We start from the raw sequence: 10,187 nt of genomic DNA, 5'->3' as shown, positions 1-10,187 counted from the left end.
CGATTCGAGTATAAATAACTCATGTCGCGAACATATATTTAATTGCGATTAAAGTTCCCTATTTTCGAAAATCACAACGCAAGGAGTACTTATTCACGACGCAAAGATACTTATTCCCAGAAGGTGTTTTCGCCAATCAAAGGTTTCCCACGAATCCTTTAAAGAACACAAATGAGATAAAAATCCAGTTTTTAGTTTCCAATAAATCCAAAAGCAATGATTTTGAAACAACCCACTACGATCACATTGGAACTTGTCACTACTGTCCAAGAGGAATTTGTTCATTTTCCTTCCTATTGTTATTTAATTGTTTTATGCATACAATTAGAGTATTTTATGAAATAATTATGGGGTAGGAGGTCGAATAAAGAAAAAACATACTATATAAATTTTGATCAACTTTTTTTTATAAAAATAATAAGTTTCTAAGCATTAGTTTATTATTTTTATTATTATTATTATTATTATTATTATTATTATTATTTTGTTGAGATATGAAAAAAAAGGTCAATCATCAAATAAGAAAAAAAATGAGAAAAAAAAATATAATACCTTTTGAAAAATAGGTAGAAAACAAAAAGAATTGTTTAAAAAAAAAGTAAAAACTCAATAAAGCAAAATTGCAAATAATAGTAAAAGTTCAAGTGTTGACTCTATAAATATTTTCAAAGAATGAAAATCTTATAAAAAGTTAAAATAAGCAAGTATAAAAAAAAAGCCAAAGTTTGTCAAAACATTTGTAATAACACCCCGATTCTCATGTATTGTTTAAGTATGAATTTCTTTGATTTTGAGGTCTACTCGACGAGTGGGTTGTCCTACTCGCCGAGTAGCAGTGGGTTGGGGACGCGTATTTAGTGGCCTACTCGCCGAGTCCATGAAAGGACTCGACGAGTAGGAGCTGGCAGATGAAACCCTAAATCCCAGGGTTTTGCACCATATTTAAGGAAGCATAAGCCACCTTTGGCCTCTTTGCAGTCCATTGAGAGCTCAGAAAACCCTAATTCGTGTGGTGCTTCATTCTTGTATGTTTAAAGCTTGGATAAGAGATCTTTTGAGAAGAGGATCTTGAAGGACAAAAGGCTAGGGGCAAGGAGGTGTGGGAAATCAGAAATCTACCTCAGATAGCATCATTTGGAGGTATCAAGACATCACCTTTACTTCATTTTCCTTCTAGACCTCTTTTGGTTGAGATCTAGGTTTTTATGGTTTGGTTGAGATGATAAAGTGGGATATGGGCTAGATCTGAAGTTGTAACTTCAAATCTGGACCGTTCTTGGGTTCTAGAGTCATAAAGCCCCGAATTTGGTCATGTATGAAGCCTCCATGAGTATGAAACCCCCATTGTGAGCTTGGATTTGACATTTAGAGCCTTTGTAGCTATGCATGCACGTAAAGTTTACAACTTTACGTGAAAAGCATGCCTTAGAAGCTTAGATCTGTAATTTGGGACCATTGCATGGCTTAAAAAGAGTCTGTATGGCTTAAGGACTGAAGGAACTCGGCGAGTCTCATGAAGATGAGCTTGGACCCAATGAGTTGGATGAACAACTCGGCGAGTCCGATGAAGATTATTGTAGACTCGACGAGCTGGATGAACAACTCGGTGAGTTGGTTGAGGTTTCCCCAATTTATGTATGCGTGTGTAACTGTCGAGTTGTGAGAAGGAAACCCAACGAGTGGCCCTAGGTTTTTGATCATAAACCGATGGAACTCGATGACGGTGACTCGGCGAGTGGGCAAGTACTTCAAGGAACTCGGCGAGTTAGGGTCAACATGGACTGTTGACCTTGACTAATGACTTTGACTTTGATCAGGGTTTGATTAGTTGGATTATGGGATACCTTGAAAGGTTGGGAACTTATGAGTATGTTTATGCTATGATATTAGGTGGTGGAGTTTGGGGCAGTGATCCGAGGGTTGAAGTTTATCTACCGAGTCGACATCTGCAAGGTGAGTTATCCTCACTATATCAATAGGGTCTAAGGCACCAACTCCGGCCCTTTAGTTGTTATTGTTATGGTATGCTACCTATGGTTATGATCTGTTAGATTGGAATCAAGATAGACAGTATGTTATGCTCTTATGATCCGTAAGGATTGGTATGATAGTGACCTGCTAGGTCGATGCTCTAGTTATGAGAGATTGCTATGATTGATGATCAGTGAAAAAGATATGTTGATGTTTGTATATGCTAGTATATGCTAGTTATGTGCACATGGTTATTTGCTTGTTGTATGGGTTGAGGCGGTCTTGCTTTGTGTTGAAGGCCAACACACCCTATGAGCGGTCCAGGGAGACTGTAGGCCCACATAGCGGTCCAACTATGCCAAAGGATCGGGACAGATTCAGATAGACTGTAGGCCCTGCAGGGCGGTATAGTCAGGCCGATGGCCCAGTATGCATGTTATTGATTGTCTATTATTGATATGGTATTATTAGTGTGGTATTGGTATTTTGGGGGTAGCTTACTAAGCCCTCGGGCTTAGAGTTTTCAGTTTATTGTTTCAGGTACTTCAGGAGATCATGGCAACGCGAAGGTGTGACCGTACTGCTCCTCATCCTTTCGATCTAGTTATTGGGACACTCTGATGAACAATGATTTGAAAACATTTTTGTAAAAAAAATACTATTTGGTTTTATTTATGATTGAAAAAGTTTAAATTTGGTGTAAAATTTATGGATGTTACAAGTTGGTATTACAGCCTTGGTTTGAGTGAATTGGAAGAACGCTCGTTTGAATCCAGTCTCAAATCAAGGGAATCTTCGGAATAAATACTAAAATGGTTTTCGAAATAAAGGATGGAGGATGCAGAGGGTACGATCAGCCGGAGCCTGTAAGTAAGCCCCAAAAATACCATACAGTTATTTGATATTAGGATATGATAGAACAACATGCTAGTGCTAGGCTAGGAGTCTTCAGGAATCGCATGATAAAGATTTGCCTAATTATATGATGCCTACTAGCCTAGGGTTTATTGTATATGGAATTAACATCATAACCGTAGATGTTTAGTGTATGTATCACGGTATCACGACTGTGAATAAACAAGATCTTATAGCCTGAGAATGTCCGATTCGACCTTAGTGTAGGATTGGATATTCGAAAGTCTATCGGGTCCAGCGTTATGTGTGGCTAGCATACACTAGTGTTGCAGGATTTGTGAGAAGTTGTGAGACAAGTTGCGAGATAGTCGATATTCCCTTAAGAGGGAGAGTTGACCGCATAATATGTTGATGATAGTGTTAGGGCATTGTGGTGATACTTAAGATAAATATGGGTAGGTGTGGAAGGTAGTATGGGCCCGAACTACTGAAAGCACATGACCCATACGCGTAGCAAGGAAGTCACAACCTCTAGGGTTGTGGGAATTGGTCTCCCGATATCATGTCGTTTATCTGACGTCTTGGTTATATCTTTCAGTATGGTGGTGACGAGACGTTTTGCTACTGGATCTGGATCCGGGTTAGGATCAGGATTAGGATCGGGGGACGGAGGGTCGGAGGTGTCGGTAGCACCTGAGCCCATGGTACAGATAGGGACAGAGGAGTTGGATGCCAAGATCCGGGAGATTCTGCACGATGAGATTGCTGCAGCGTTTCGAGCGCAGCTGCCAGAGAATGTTTGGGTCGATTAAGACCACGATGGTTGAGTACTTTGATGAGCGATATGCAGCTCTAGCAGAGACAGCTGCCGCTGCAGCCACATCGGCTGTAACCGCGACAAGGGTTGGAGGAGGATCCGGCAGGGATTTCCAATATCGGGACTTCGACAACACAAAGCCCCCAACATTTGATAGTACACATGATGCGATCAGGGCTATGAGGTGGTTATTGATGGGTTTTGAGCATTCTAACACTTCCTAAGTGTACATGCAACCCTAATAAACCTTGGATCTATGTTTGTCTAAGATTCATGCAAAATTGATTTCCAAGGTTCATGATCCTATCTAGCATACATGGGGAACATTTTAACTTAAATGAAAGACAGAATAACATACCTTGTTGTTGATTTTGATTCCTTGAAACCTTGTGAGCCTAGCACCCCAAGTGTAATGCCTCAAATGCTTCACACAGCACCAAATGCTATGGAGTAAACTTGGAGAGAAAGTATCACTCAAAAATCGGCTCTAGCCCTCAAGTATGCATGTGTAGCCGATTTTGGGATAAACATGAGCTTTATATAGTGTGTTGCATTAGGTAAACCCTAATGTAACATGACTCTTCATTTCCATGATCCATAGATTAACTCCATGGAGCATCCTATGGGTGGAACCCAACTTGATAATCCATGGAGCCTCTTATCCTACTATATAAGTTATGGATGATTTGCATAATCAACCCATATATTTAATTAGTTATCTTTTGATCACTTAATTAATTCTAAATTAATTCTTGATCAAACTAATTAAATAATATTATTAATATATTAGAACTTATAATATATTAATAAACCATAAGTGTTATTTCTCTCATTTAGTTTATCCAATGCATGGTGCCATGCAACCCAAATGGACCATGTCGGGTCGGGTCAAGTACATACCAGAAATAGTTATGGACTTAGACACCTTATCCAACAGTCTCGCACTTGGATAAGTCTAATAACTATAACTGCAAGTATGACTTCAGGAACCAAACGACAATCGTAGCTCTTTCAAGGTCTCTCAGAACTGAGAAGATGATGATACGCCATTTAAGATAAGTGATCATATAATCCTCTGTTCTAGATATCAGCCGGACAAATACATGGAACAATGTCTTTCTTATTGTCCAGCAGTTTGTTTCCTGATTTCCGATTTGTTTAACAAAGAACTTAATTGAACACATCAACTTAGTTCTGACCGGGCCCGGTACATAGGTCAAAAAAAATCATCAAGGGGCCTAGATATCAGCTTCTAATCCAAGAAGAAACAGATAAATTTTGACTCAGATGTTTTCTTTACTACTTGTTGAATTATACACAAAGGCACGTTTTATAACATCGAGTTACCAATGCGTTTTCATACAATCAATGCATAACCAACTCCTAGGCAAAAAATCATATCTCTAGTTTTGAAGACTTATGTGATGTTACCGTCTCACGATCACTCGAGATAAATTCCATGAAGTGATACCAATGAGTGTGGGTTGATTCCAATACTCATAACTTATGAGTACTCATGAAGTGTTGTCCTAAACTTGACACCTACAACCAACTTCATGAAAGTCTTAGTTCATATCTACTTCCAACATATGATCGACTGTGGAAAATTTAAATAATATGTAAAACAAAACATAATATTTCGGAAGTCAAAACATGCAAAAGAAATTCTAGTAAATGATTTACAGAAGATAGCAACACTTTACTCATAAATAAACACAACTTTTATTCATCATCAAATGTCAATTACACTTTACAAATTTCCAAAGTTATCTAACTACTAAAACTAATATCATCCTTTAGCTCTATGCTCCGATCATGTTGAAGATGCTTAACCCGACTCAGTCCCTTCGTGAGGGGATCTGCTAGGTTCTCATCTAATGATACCCTCTTTGCCACAAGGATTCCTTCTTCTATGCGATGTCTGATAAAGTGATATTTTCTGTCAATGTGTCTGGATCTCCCGTGATCCCTTGGTTCTTTAGCTAAGGCAAAAGCACTTTCACTATCACAGAAAATTTCCATAGGCTCCTTTATAGCTTTACAACCCCAAGGTCTCCAATGAAGTTCTTCAGCCATATTGCCTCCTTTGTTGCCTCGCTCGCTGCTATATACTCTGATTCACAAGTAGAATAAGCTATTGTCTCCTGCTTGGAACTCTTCCAAGTGATTGCTCCTCCGTTTAGGGTAAAGACCCAACCCGACTGAGAGCGGAAATTATCCCTATCAATCTGGAAGCCAGCATCACTATACCCTACAACTCTCAAGTCATCACTCCCACCGAGGGTAAGGACCCAGTCCTTAGTCCTCCATAGGTACTTGAGGATATTCTTTACCGTGGTCCAGTGTGCCTTGCCAGGGTTCCCCTGATACCTGCTAACCATGCTCAAAGCAAAGTCTACATCAGGTTGAGTACAATTCATAGCATACATGATCGATCCTACAGCCGAAGCATAAGGTACTCGACTCATTTCTGCTATCTCAGCCTCAGTACTCGGGCTTTGAGTCTTACTCAATCTAGCATTACACTGAATAGGTAATTCTCTTTTCTTGGAGTCCTGCATGCTGAATCTCTTCAGCACCTTATCCAAGTAGGTACTCTGACTAAGTCCAATTAGTCTTTTACTCCGATCTCTCAAGATCCTTATCCCTAGAATATAGGCAGCTTCTCCTAGGTCCTTCATAGAGAAACACGTCCCAATCCAGGACTTAACTTCTTGCTGGGTTGGGATGTCATTTCCTATGAGTAGCCTATCATCCACATATAATACCAAAAAGCTAACTATACTCCCACTAGCCTTGACATATACACAATATTCATCTTCACTCCTAGAAAAGCCAAACTTTTTTTACTTTCTCATCAAAGCAAAGATTCCATCTACGAGGTGCTTGCTTTAATCCATAAATGGATTTCTCAAGCTTACACACTCTATTAGGGTACTCTGTATTGACAAAACCCTCTGGCTGACCCATGTAAACATCCTCAGCCAACTTTCCATTAAGGAAAGCGGTTTTGACATCCATTTTCCATATTTCATAGTCATGAAATGCAGCTATGGCTAACATAACCCTAATAGACTTAATATTGGCTACTGGAGAAAAGGTCTCGTCATAATCAACTCCCGGAGTTTGAGAGAAGCCCTTTAAAACCAGTCGTGCCTTATAAGTGTGTACATTACCATCCATGTCGGTCTTCTTCTTGAAGATCCATTTGCATCCTACAGTCTTACGACCTGGTACATTCTCAACCAAGTTCCAAACTTGATTGTCATACATGAACTGTATCTCGTTATCCATTGCCTCTTTCCAATTGGCTGACTCAGGGCCTGCCATGGCTTTCGCGTAACTGTTAGGTTCATCCAGCCCTACTAGTGTCTCATCACTAATAAGTGTATCACCTTCCGAAGTAATATGGAATCCATGGTAATGCTCAGGTGCATTTCTAACTCTCGTGGAATGCCTTAGAGGTACAAACTCGTCAATTGGCTCAACAGGAGTGTCCTCCCAATGTTGAGTGCTAGGGTTTGAAGTTCCTTCACCACTTGACTCTTGAATTTCTTCAAGGTCAACTTGCCTCCCACTGTTTCCTTGGCTTATGAGCTCTCTTTCTCGAAAGAAAGCCCTCCTAGCTACAAAGACCACATTTTCACTAGGTCTGTAGAAGAGGTAACCAAAGGATTTATGTGGGTAGCCGATGAAAATACACCTCTCACTTCGAGGTTCGATCTTATCATGAGTCTCGCATCTCACGAAAGCCTCGCGACCCCGAATCTTGATGTGGTCTAGTTTGGGTACTTTACCATTCCACATCTCATGAGGAGTTTTGGCAACTTTCTTTGTAGGGACTAGATTAAGGATATGGGCGGCAGTCTCTAAGGCATACCCCTAAAATGAGATCGGTAGCAAATCTCGACTCATCATGGAATGAACCTTATCCAACAAGGTTCGATTACACCTCTCAGCCATACCATTCAACTGCGGTGTCCTGGGAGGTATCAATTGCGAGACAATCCCACATTCCCTAAGATAGTTGAGGAACTCTGAACTAAGATACTCACCACCTCGATCGGATCGAAGCATCTTAATGTTCCTGCCCAATTGATTCTCGACTTCCTGTTTAAACTCTTTAAACTTTTCAAAAGTCTCTAACTTATGCTTGATTAAGTAGACATATCCATATATACTGTAATCATTAGTAAAAGTCAAATAATAACGATTAGCATCCTTTGTGGCATGTTTGAAGGGTCCACACACATCCATGTGTACGAGATCCAACAAACCTTCACCCCCCTCACAAGTAACAGTGAAGGGAGACTTTGTTATTTTTCCAAGTAAGCATGATTTGCAACTATCATCTGACTTTAGGTCAAATGATTCCAAGACTCCATCCTTTTGGAGTTGACCTATGCGTTTCTTTCTTATATGTCCAAGACGACAATCCCATAATGATGCTTTATCCAAGTTATTATCATTAATAGAATCAATACACAATACATTATTTCCTAAGTTATCTACATCAGATACAGTTTCGTACACACCATCACAAGGTAATGCTTTAAAATAAAGAACATTATTAAGGAAAGCATTAATCGAACCAACTTCATTATCAAATGAAAAGGTAAAACCTTGTTTATACAATGCATGAAAGGAAATAATATTTCTTGCCATTTCTGGCGAGTAACAACATTTATTCAAATCTAAACTAAACCCACTACTTAGCGATAAAGTATAAACTCCAATCTTAGTGACAGGTAAAGCTTTCATATTCCCCATAATCAAGTTTATTTTTCCATGCTCCACATTCTCACTTCTTCTTAGTCCCTGCAAATCAGAACAAATATGAATACCGCAACCGGTATCAAGGACCCCCAGAGTTAGAATAGGGTGAGTTATTAGATAAGATAGTGTAAATACCTGAATGGTTGGGTTTAACTTTCTCATCCTTCACATCTTGCTGGTACTTTGGGCAGTTCTGCTTTCAATGAGTCTTTTCATGGCAATAGAGGCATTTAGCCTCTTTTGGGTCAGTAGAAGGAGTGACGAAACTTTTCTTGGTTCCATTTGAAGAGGAGCCTTCAAGGGTCTTACACTTGGTACCCTTCGAGGGACTCTTCCTCTTCTTACCCTTCCCTTTCCCGATTGCCAAGACAGGGGCAGAGTTGACAGGAGTAGGAGTAACAACCAACATACCCTTAAGACCACTTTCTGTGGTCTTTAGGAGTCCCTGAAGTCCGTTGAGTGTGACCTCTTCCTTATTCATGTGATATGTCATGCGGAATTGATCATAGCACGAGGGTAAGGAGTGCAAAATGATATCTATTGCAAGCTCCTCGGGGAATTTCACATTAAGCTTCAGCAGACGGTCCACAAATCTTTGCATTTTCTGCATGTGGCCCGTGATGGGTTCACCATCCTTCATTCGGGTTGTTATCATGGAGGAGATGATTTCATACCTCTCTTGTCGGGCACTTTGATGGTATCTTTCCATCAAGTCTTGGTGCATTTCAAAAGGGTAGAAGTCCTCATAGGACTTTTGGAGTTCTGCTGTCATGGTGGCCATCATGATGCATGCCACTTTGGTGGCATCCCTTTCATGTGTCTGGAATTCAGCGATCTCCTGAGGAGTTGCAGTGGTCTCATCAATATCTTTAAGCTCCTTATCGAGGACATATTCCTTGTCCTCGTAGCGGGTAATCATCCTGATGTTTCTGATCCATTCATTGAAGTTGGATCCATCAAAAGTGACTTTCCCACACAAGCTCATAAGGGTAAAGGAGCCATTAGGATTAGAGCCAGAAGAAGCATTGTTTGAAGACATATGAGTAAGAAGAAAGACAAGATTAGTTTAGATATTAATTTAGTCCTTAATAAAACACTCAAATGTATTATTAAGGCTAGGACCCAATCACAATATATTATACTTAGAAGAGGTATGCCGTAATCTAAGTAATAACATATTTGAAAGGTAAGTGAATGACGATTCACCAATTTCCACCAAAAACGAAATATTAATATATTAAGTTTTTAATTTGGTTCTTAGAAATTCCTAGATTCTTATGAGATTCAATGAACTTTTCAAAGGCATGTTTCAATCTCGAGTGTCCCCTCCAAGTTTTGTGACCGGGATACCGAGGATCACAAAACGAGGTGTGAAGTAACCATGCAAATCACTTGGTATCCTCAATGTTTATTACCCAATCGATGTGTCGGTTAACCACACGCGCTCCACCGACCTATAATAAACTTTAAGTCACCCTTTACCTACCTTGTTAAGTCCAGGTTAGTGTGTCGGTTAACCACACACGCTCCACTAACGACTTAAACAAAGTGTAAAGTGTAAGTCCATGGATTAGCACCTTATTCACATTTTTCCTAAAGTAACTAAGATTGTGAATTTAATAAAACATTTAGTTACTTTATAATATTCATTATACTTTTAATGAGAATTTATAAGTCTTTGTCCTACCCGTTCGGCTAACGAACCTCCACCGATCAAGGAAGCGGTGGGTGAGAGTGGACACCCATTAAGTTGTCATTTTATAGGCAA

Source organism: Lactuca sativa, chromosome 6 (assembly GCF_002870075.4).
Source record: "Lactuca sativa cultivar Salinas chromosome 6, Lsat_Salinas_v11, whole genome shotgun sequence".
NCBI lineage: Eukaryota > Viridiplantae > Streptophyta > Magnoliopsida > Asterales > Asteraceae > Lactuca > Lactuca sativa.
The sequence above is the reverse complement of the archived record's forward strand: the minus strand, read 5'-3'. Positions refer to the sequence as shown.